Raw genomic sequence first — 9,945 nt, 5'->3', positions numbered from 1 at the left:
GAGGCTACCCAACCTCACTTGTCTTTTCTGCCAGTTAATTAGCTCAGCAACTTTCATACAAGATATGATTGTTACAGAACAGAAAGAGTTCATTCATCTTGTGCTGGCAAAGCCAAACAGTAAACACTAAGAATTACAGTGGAGAAAGATTGGTTATTTTATTATGAACTTGAAGCCTGGTGCATGAATTCGTGCACAGGTGGGGTCCCTCAGCCTGGCCAGCGATCGAGGCCGATCGGGGCGGGGGCCGGCCTGCCAGGGGAAGGGATCGTGGGAGGTTGGCCCCAGCAGCAAGCTAACCAACAGTCAATTCCACAAGGAATTGGGCTCCCTCCTCCCTCCTGTCTGGGTCTGGGGTGTGGGTGAACCAGATTTGGGGCTGTCAGGGCCCAGCAGCAAGGTCTAGGTCAGTGTGTATCATAGCTACCAGCCGGTCATGTGGTCATTCCAGTCGTTTCAGTCATTTGGTCATAATCGTTGCTTAGGCTTTTATATATATAAATGGCACCACCCAGGAGAAAAGGAAGCTGGTGCTTGAAGTCCAAACTCTCTGATCCAGGGTTTGGGCAGGAATTTAAAGCGTTTCAGTGGAACACTATGATATGTGGAAGCATTGGTGAGGCAAGTTTTATCGGAGGATGTTGGAGCTTGGCCATTTACAGTAAGGAGCATCAACACAGGATCTTCCTGGACAACCTGACCCTCTGCTTCTGAAAATGTTCTGGTGTTCAAGGTCCAGTTATACCCTGGTCCTTTGGTTCTATGTTTGGAGGGTGTAGGGGGTGAAGTGAAGGGTGGTGAAGCAAGACTTTGGTTCTTGGCTGTTGGAGATCAAAGATCTCTCCCCTGCAGATGCTTTAGCTGCATGGCTTGAAGTTTTGGTCTGTTGTCCCCAAAAAGCAACTCAGTGTTTCATTAAACAGAATAGCAACATTTGAGCTGGTTCTGAGGTTACATGATTACAAGTGTCAGATTTGGTTGGGGGATGTGGGGGCTATAAACTCCTTATTCCTCCAAAAAGTGACCTATATTGCTCCTGGTCCTCCTTTAAAACTTTCCGTGGTAAAAGTTATCAAACTGGTTGAGTTTATATTACCCTTGTGGGAACCAGAGTGTCAGATCAAGAATTTGGTTTTATTTGAACTTAATTTTGAAGAATAAAGTAACTGTTTTCAACAGGACAATATCCCCAAAGAAATCCCTGAAATATTTGGTAACCTCTAAGGACAGGATATGATATCAATTATGCTCCATATCATTCTATTACCTTATTCTGTTAAAAATTTGATTCATCAGTATCTTTTAAAAAAAAACACCCACTCATTATAACTAAGTAGAGTTTATTATAGTAAATACAGGATGGTTCAATATTATAGAGAGAAACCAAGATGACGGCATAGGTGAACACCTAGACTGCTGCCTCGCACAACAATTTCAAAACTACAGCTATAAGACAGAACAGACATCATCCAGAACCACAGGAAAGCTGGCTGAGTGGAAATTCTACAACTAGAAGGAAAGAGAGGGGCATACGAAAATTCAGAGGAGCTGCAAAAGGCTGAGGTACGGGGACACGCGCTTGGAGAGGACGGGCGGCTGAGTGCCTGGCTAGCTTTCTCTAGCGGGAGAGAGACGGAAGCTCCCGACTGCACTGAACCCCAGTTCCAGGCGAGACCCTGGGGTCCCAGACTCATATGGGGGGAGTCTGGACTGTCGGGAAAAGAGAGGAGCGCACAGAAACTCAGGGGAGCCGTGAAAGGCAGAGGTTTGGAGGCGCGCGCACAAGTGCACACAGAGAGGACTGATTTCTGAGTGTGCCGCTGGCTTTTCTAGCGGGAGGGAGACGGAGGCTCCCGACTGCGCTGAACTCCAGTTTCGGGCGAGAATCTGGGAATCCAGATTCATTGGGGGAGAAACTGGACTGTCTGGCAGCGGGCAAAACTTGAGGGCGGCTTTCTCTCAGAGGTGCTTGCAGCATTTACCGAGGGACACTGAGAACCAGGGGCCTCATAGGGCAGGGCTGACGGGAAGCCAAGGCTGTCTGCTTCGCCCTGAGACTCCACCCCATCCAAGCTGAGCACAGAGGCTTTTGCAATTTTGCAAGTCTTGTCTCATAAGGCTGTCTCCAGCACAGAAGTTCTCCTGGCGTAGACACAGCTGATCCTCACAGCCAATTGGCCTAGAGGTCAATTCCTCCCAGGAATACCAACAACAATCAAGACTTAACTACAACAAGGCTGTACACACAGTCCACAAAGGGGTGCACCAAGAGTGTCCACCGCAGGTAACTGGGGAGGCTGAGCCACTGGGCCCTATAGGACACCTAGCACACAAAGCTACTCTACCAACTCAGGGAATCAGTGAAAATGCGGCGTCAAAGAATCAGATCACAAACGAAAGAAATGGAGGAAAACAAATGACTGGATATAGAATTCAAAACCACGGTTATAAGGCTTTTCAAGAATATCCTAGAAAAGGCCGATAAATATAACGAGACCCTTGAAGATATGAAAAAGGACCAACTAGAAATTAAACATACACTGACTGAAATAAAAAATATTATACAGAGACCCAAAAACAGACTAGAGGAACACAAAAATCAAGTCAAAGAATTGAAATACAAAGAAGCAAAAAACACTCAACCGAAAAAGCAAAAAGCAAAAAAAAAAAATCCAAAAAGTTGAAGATAATGTAAGAAGACTCTGGGACAACTTCAAGCGTACCAACATCAGAATTATGGGGGTGCCAGAAGAAGAGAGAGAGCAAGATACTGAAAACCTATTTGAAGAAATAATGACCGAAAACTTCCCCCACCTGGTGAAAGAAATAGACTTACAAGTCCAGGAAGCGCACAGAACCCCAAACAAAAGGAATCCAAAGAGGACCACACCAAGACACATCATAATTAAAATGCCAAGAGCAAAAGACAAAGAGAGAATATTAAAAGCAGCAAGAGAAAAACAGTTAGTTACCTACAAGGGAGCACCCATACGACTGTCAGCTGACTTCTCAACAGAAACTATGCAGGCCAGACGGGAGTGGCAAGAAATTTTCAATGTGATGAATAGCAAGAACCTACAACCAAGATTACTCTACCCAGCAAAGCTATCATTCAGAATTGAAGGGCAGATAAAGAGTTTCACAGACAAGAAAAAACTAAAGGAGTTCATCAACACCAAACCAGTATTATATGAAATGCTGAAAGGTATTCTTAAAGAAGAGGAAGAAGAAAAACGTAAAGAGAAAAATTATGAACAACAAATACATATCTATCAACAAGCGAACCTAAAAATCAAGTGAATTAAAAACCTGAGGAACAGAATAATCTGGTGAATATAATAGAATCAGGGGCATAGAAAGGGAGTGGACTGATAATTCTCAGGGGGAAAGAGGTATGGGGGGTTCATGAAGAGACTGGACAAAAATCATACACCTATGGATGAGGACAGTCGGGGGGGGAGGTAAGGGAAGAAGGTGGGGTGGGAAAGGGGTGGAGGGGAGCTATGGGGGGAAAAAGGAGAAATAATTGTAATAATCTGAATAAAGATTTATTTTTTTAAAAAAAAAGAAATATTCAAAGTGATGAACAGCAAGAACCTACAACCAAGATTACTCTACCCAGCAAAGCTATCATTCAGAATTGAAGGTCAGATAAAGAGCTTCACAGACAAGAAAAAGCTAAAGGAGTTCATCAACACCAAACCAGTATTATATGAAATGCTGAAAGATATTCTTTAAGAAGTGGAAGAAGAAGAAAAAGGTAAAGATAAAAATTATGAACAACAAATATATGTCTATCAACAAGTGAATCTAAAAATCAAGTGAATAAAAAATCTGAGGAACAGAATAAACTGGTGAATATAATAGAATCAGGGGCATAGAAAGGGAGTGGACTGACAATTCTCGGGGGAAAGGGGTGGGGGGGTGCAGGAAGAGACTAGACAAAAATCGTACACCTATGGATGAGGACAGTGGGGAGGAGGTAAGGGGAGAGGCTGGGGTGGGAACCGGGTGGAGGGGAGCTATGGGGGGAAAAAAGAGGAACAATTATAATAATCTGAACAATAAAGATTTATTAAATTAAAAAAAAAATAAATTCGAATTCTAGGCAGTGGTTACATTGGATATTAATTGTTCTGTGAATACATCTGCATATTTTAAACTTGTCAAAATAAAGAAGTTATTTTATTCTAAAAATAGAAGCAAAAAGTAAACCTGAAATTGGTGCGGACTGGCATTGAATATAAATTGTGGTTGAAAAATGAAATAAAAATAAATAAATAAATTAGAAACAAATGCCTGTGTTTGTATTCATCATTTCCTGAGATTTTGCTTTATTAAATAACACTGTTCATCTCTAGATGTTTGGAATTTGAACTACCCCTGTTATTTTATTTTATTTTTTAATATATTTTTTATTGATTTCAGAGAGGAAGGGAGAGAGAGATAGAAACATCAATGATGAGAGAGAATCACGATCGCCTTGCCTCCTGCACACCCCACACTGGGGATCAAGCCCGTGACCCGGACATGTGCCCTGACCGTTAATTGAACTATGACCTCCTGGTTCATAGGTCAATGCTCAACCACTGAGCAACACTGGCCGGGCAGAACAATCTCTGTAATTTTATTTTATTTTATTTTTTTTTTTTTAATAAATCTTTATTCAGATTATTACAATTATTTCTCCTTTTTCCCCCCATAGCTCCCCTCCACCCATTTCCCACTCCACCTTCTGCCCTTACCTCCCCCACACTGTCCTCATCCATAGGTGTATGATTTTTGTCCATTCTCTTCATGAACCCCCCATACCCCTTTCCCCCTGAGAATTATCAGTCCACTCCCTTTCTATGCCCCTGATTCTATTATATTCACCAGATTATTCTGTTCCTCAGGTTTTTAATTCACTTGATTTTTAGGTTCGCTTGTTGATAGATATGTATTTGTTGTTCATAATTTTTCTCTTTACGTTTTTCTTCTTCCTCTTCTTTAAGAATACCTTTCAGCATTTCATATAATACTGGTTTGGTGGTGATGAACTCCTTCAGCTTTTTCTTATCTGTGAAGCTCTTTATCTGCCCTTCAATTCTGAATGATAGCTTTGCTGGGTAGAGTAATCTTGGTTGTAGGTTCTTGCTATTCATCACATTGAAAATTTCTTGCCACTCCCGTCTGGCCTGCATAGTTTCTGTTGAGAAGTCAGCTGACAGTCGTATGGGTGCTCCCTTGTAGGTAACTAACTGTTTTTCTCTTGCTGCTTTTAATATTCTCTCTTTGTCTTTTGCTCTTGGCATTTTAATTATGATGTGTCTTGGTGTAGTCCTCTTTGGATTCCTTTTGTTTGGGATTCTGTGGGCTTCCTGGACTTGTAAGTCTATTTCTTTCACCAGGTGGGGGAAGTTTTCGGTCATTATTTCTTCAAATAGGTTTTCAGTATCTTGCTCTCTCTCTTCTTCTGGCACCCCCATAATTCTGATGTTGGTACGCTTGAAGTTGTCCCAGAGTCTTCTTACATTATCTTCAACTTTTTGGATTTTTTTTTTTGCTTTTTCCTTTTTCGGTTGAGTGTTTTTTGCTTCTTTGTATTTCAATTCTTTGACTTGACTCTTGTGTTCCTCTATTCTGTTTTTGGGTCTCTGTATAATATTTTTTATTTCAGTCAGTGTATGTTTAATTTCTAGTTGGTCCTTTTTCATGTCTTCGAGGGTCTCATTATATTTATCGGCCTTTTCTAGGATATTCTTAAAAAGTCTTTTTTTTTTTTATAAATCTTTATTCAGATTATTACAATTATTTCTCCTTTTTCCCCCCATAGCTCCCCTCCACCCCTTTCCCACTCCACCTTCTGCCCTTACCTCCCACCCACTGTCCTCATCCATAGGTGTATGATTTTTGTCCATTCTCTTCATGAACCCCCCATACCCCTTTCCCCCTGAGAATTATCAGTCCACTCCCTTTCTATGCCCCTGATTCTATTATATTCACCAGATTATTCTGCTCCTCAGGTTTTTAATTCACTTGATTTTTAGGTTCGCTTGTTGATAGATATGTATTTGTTGTTCATAATTTTTCTCTTTACTTTTTTCTTCTTCCTCTTCTTTAAGAATACCTTTCAGCATTTCATATAATACTGGTTTGGTGGTGATGAACTCCTTCAGCTTTTTCTTATCTGTGAAGCTCTTTATCTGCCCTTCAATTCTGAATGATAGCTTTGCTGGGTAGAGTAATCTTGGTTGTAGGTTCTTGCTATTCATCACATTGAAAATTTCTTGCCACTCCCGTCTGGCCTGCATAGTTTCTGTTGAGAAGTCAGCTGACAGTCGTATGGGTGCTCCCTTGTAGGTAATTAACTGTTTTTCTCTTGCTGCTTTTAATATTCTCTCTTTGTCTTTTGCTCTTGGCATTTTAATTATGATGTGTCTTGGTGTGGTCCTCTTTGGATTCCTTTTGTTTGGGGTTCTGTGGGCTTCCTGGACTTGTAAGTCTATTTCTTTCACCAGGTGGGGGAAGTTTTCGGTCATTATTTCTTCAAATAGGTTTTCAGTATCTTGCTCTCTCTCTTCTTCTGGCACCCCCATAATTCTGATGTTGGTACGCTTGAAGTTGTCCCAGAGTCTTCTTACATTATCTTCAACTTTTTGGATTTTTTTTTTTGCTTTTTGCTTTTTCGGTTGAGTGTTTTTTGCTTCTTTGTATTTCAATTCTTTGACTTGATTCTTGTGTTCCTCTATTCTGTTTTTGGGTCTCTGTATAATATTTTTTATTTCAGTCAGTGTATGTTTAATTTCTAGTTGGTCCTTTTTCATATCTTCGAGGGTCTCGTTATATTTATCGGCCTTTTCTAGGATATTCTTAAAAAGTCTTATAACGGTGGTTTTGAATTCTATATCCAGTCGTTTGTTTTCCTCCATTTCTTTCGTTTGTGATCTGATTCTTTGACCCTGCATTTTCACTGATTCCCTGAGTTGGTAAGGTAGATATTTGTGCTAGGTTTCCAATATGGCCCAGTGGGTCTGCTTCCCCAGTTAACCTGAGGTGGACACTCTTGGTGCACCCCTTTGTGGACTGTGTGTACAGCCTTGTTGTAATTAAGTCTTTATTGTTGTTGGTATCACTGGGAAGAATTGACCTCCGGGCCAGTTGGCTGTAAGGATCAGCTGTGTCTACGCTGGGAGAAGCCCAGTGCTGGAGACAGCCCTATAGGATTAGACTTGCCAAACTGCAATAGCCTCTGTGCTCAGCTTGGATGGGGTGGAGCCTCAGTCTTGGCTTCCTGTCAGCCCCGCCCCTGCGCGCACGTGCGCTTTCAGTCCTCCGCCTTCCCCAGCTCCAGTCTCCGCCTGAGAGTCCAGACTCCCCCCACAAGAGCGTGGGTCCCCAGGGGCTCGCCTGGAACCAGGGTTAACTGCAGTCAGAACTGGGGCACAGTGCCGTCAGGAGCCTCTGACTCCCCTCCACCAGGGAAAGCCCGCGGCAACCTCCGCAGCCCTTGTGCGCACTGGCGCGGGCGCGCGTGCGCACTTTCAGTCCTCCGCCTTCCCCGGCTCCCAAGTCTCCGCCCGAGAGTCCAGACTCCCCCCACAAGAGCGTGGGTCCCCAGAGGCTCGCCTGGAACTGGGGTTCACTGCAGTCAGAACTGGGGCTCAGTGCAGTCAGGATCCTCTGACTCCCTTCCACTAGGGAAAGCCTATGGCAACCTCCGCAGCCTTTGTGCGCACTGGCCCGCGTGCGCCTTCAGACTTCTGCCTTTCCCAGCTCGAGTCTCCGCCCGAGAGTCCGGACTCCCCCCGTAAGAGCGTGGGTCCCCAGGGGTTCGCCCGGAACTGGGGTTCAGTGCAGTCAGAACTGGGGTTCAGTGCGGTCGGAGGCTTCCTTCCCCCTTCCGCCAGAGAAAGTCAGCCAGGCTCTCAGCCGCCCTTCCTCTCTGCGCGCACAAAGCCCCTTTGCCGTACCTCCAATTCTCTGTGAGCTTTTCTCCTTCCTTCTAGTTGTAGAATTTTCACTCAGCCTGCTTTCCTGTGGTTCTGGATGGTGTCCGTTCTGTCTTTTAGTTGTAGTTTTGAAATTGTTGTGCGAGGCAGCAGTTTAGGTGTTTACCTATGCCGCCATCTTGGTTTCTCCTTAAAAAGTCTTATAACCGTGGTTTTGAATTCTATATCCAGTCGTTTGTTTTCCTCCATTTCTTTTGTTTGTGATCTGATTCTTTGACCCTGCATTTTCACTGCTTCCCTGAGTTGGTAAGGTAGATATTTGTGCTAGGTTTCCAATATGGCCCAGTGGGTCTGCTTCCCCAGTTAACCTGAGGTGGACACTCTTGGTGCACCCCTTTGTGGACTGTGTATACAGCCTTGTTGTAATTAAGTCTTTATTGTTGTTGGTATCACTGGGAAGAGTTGACCTCCGGGCCAGTTGGCTGTAAGGATCAGCTGTGTCTATGCTGGAAGAAGTTCGGTGCTGGAGATAGCCTTATAGGATTAGACTTGCCAAATTGCAATAGCCTCTGTGCTCAGCTTGGATAGGGTGGAGCCTCAGTCTTGGTTTCCTGTCAGCCTTGCCCTTGCGCGCATGTGCGCTTTCAGTCCTCCGCCTTCCCCAGCTCGAGTCTCCGCCTGAGAGTCCAGACTCCCCCCACAAGAGCGTGGGTCCCCAGGGGCTCGCCTGGAACTGGGGTTCACTGCAGTCAGAACTGGGGCTCAGTGCCGTCAGGAGCCTCTGACTCCCTTCCACTAGGGAAAGCCTGTGGCAACCTCCGCAGCCTTTGTGCGCACTGGCACGCGCACGTGCTTTCAGTCCTCTGCCTTCCCCGGCTCCCGAGTCTCCGCCCGAGAGTCCAGACTCCCCCCACAAGAGTGTGGGACCCCAGGGGCTCGCCTGGAACTGGGGTTCACTGCAGTCAGAACTGGGGCTTAGTGCAGTCAAGATCCTCTGACTCCCTTCCACTAGGGAAAGCCTGTGGCAACCTCCGCAGCCTTTGTGCACACTGGCCCGCGTGCGCCTTCAGACTTCTGCCTTTCCCAGCTCGAGTCTCCGCCCGAGAGTCCAGACTCCCCCCGTAAGAGCGTGGGTCCCCAGGGGTTTGCCCAGAACTGGGGTTCAGTGCAGTCAGAACTGGGGTTCAGTGCGGTCGGAGGCTTCCTTCCCCCTTCCGCCAGAGAAAGTCAGCCAGGCTCTCAGCCGCCCTTCCTCTCTGCGCGCACAAAGCCCCTTTGCCATACCTCCAATTCTCTGTGAGCTTTTCTTTTTCCTTCTAGTTGTAGAATTTTCACTCAGCCAGCTTTCCTGTGGTTCTGGATGGTGTCCGTTCTGTCTTTTAGTTGTAGTTTTGAAATTGTTGTGCGAGGCAGCAGTTTAGGTGTTTACCTATGCCGCCATCTTGGTTTCTCCCCCATCTCTGTAATTTTAGATGGTCTCATAAAAATTGTGGATCTTTCATCATTCTAAATGTTCTAAACACTGTTTCTGAGAAAAAATATGTTTGTTTTTTTTATCACTCTTTAAAGAGTAGTTGTTATTAAGAAATATAAATATGACGTGGCCTTTGTTCCAAGACAAAACTTTTATTGTGGATGTGTTTACAGAGTTTAGGTCCCATAGAATATAAACATGCTCAACATATCTCCATCTCTTGGGACAAAGGAAGGTGTCAACAATACTGTTAAAAATTAAGCAGAAGTTTGCTCCCAGAGAAACCGTGAGTAAGCACAAGGGCGGAGTAACATGGGATAACACTGGAATGCAGAGAAACAACAGCAGCTGGTCTGCATCTTTTTCTTGATGTTAAAGTCACAAACAACAAGAACTGTTTTCAGAGTGAGCAGATCCAGTGTGTTTCCCCCCGCTTTTTTCCTTTTACTTCCAGCAATATTCAGTATCATTACTTGACTCCTCTGGTTTTTGAGACACCATTACATGGCCCTGGGTCGTCGGTCTTGTGGTCATTCCTCT

Source organism: Plecotus auritus, assembly GCF_963455305.1.
Source record: "Plecotus auritus genome assembly, chromosome: 3".
NCBI classification, from domain to species: Eukaryota; Metazoa; Chordata; class Mammalia; order Chiroptera; family Vespertilionidae; genus Plecotus; species Plecotus auritus.
This window is presented reverse-complemented; position numbering follows the sequence as displayed.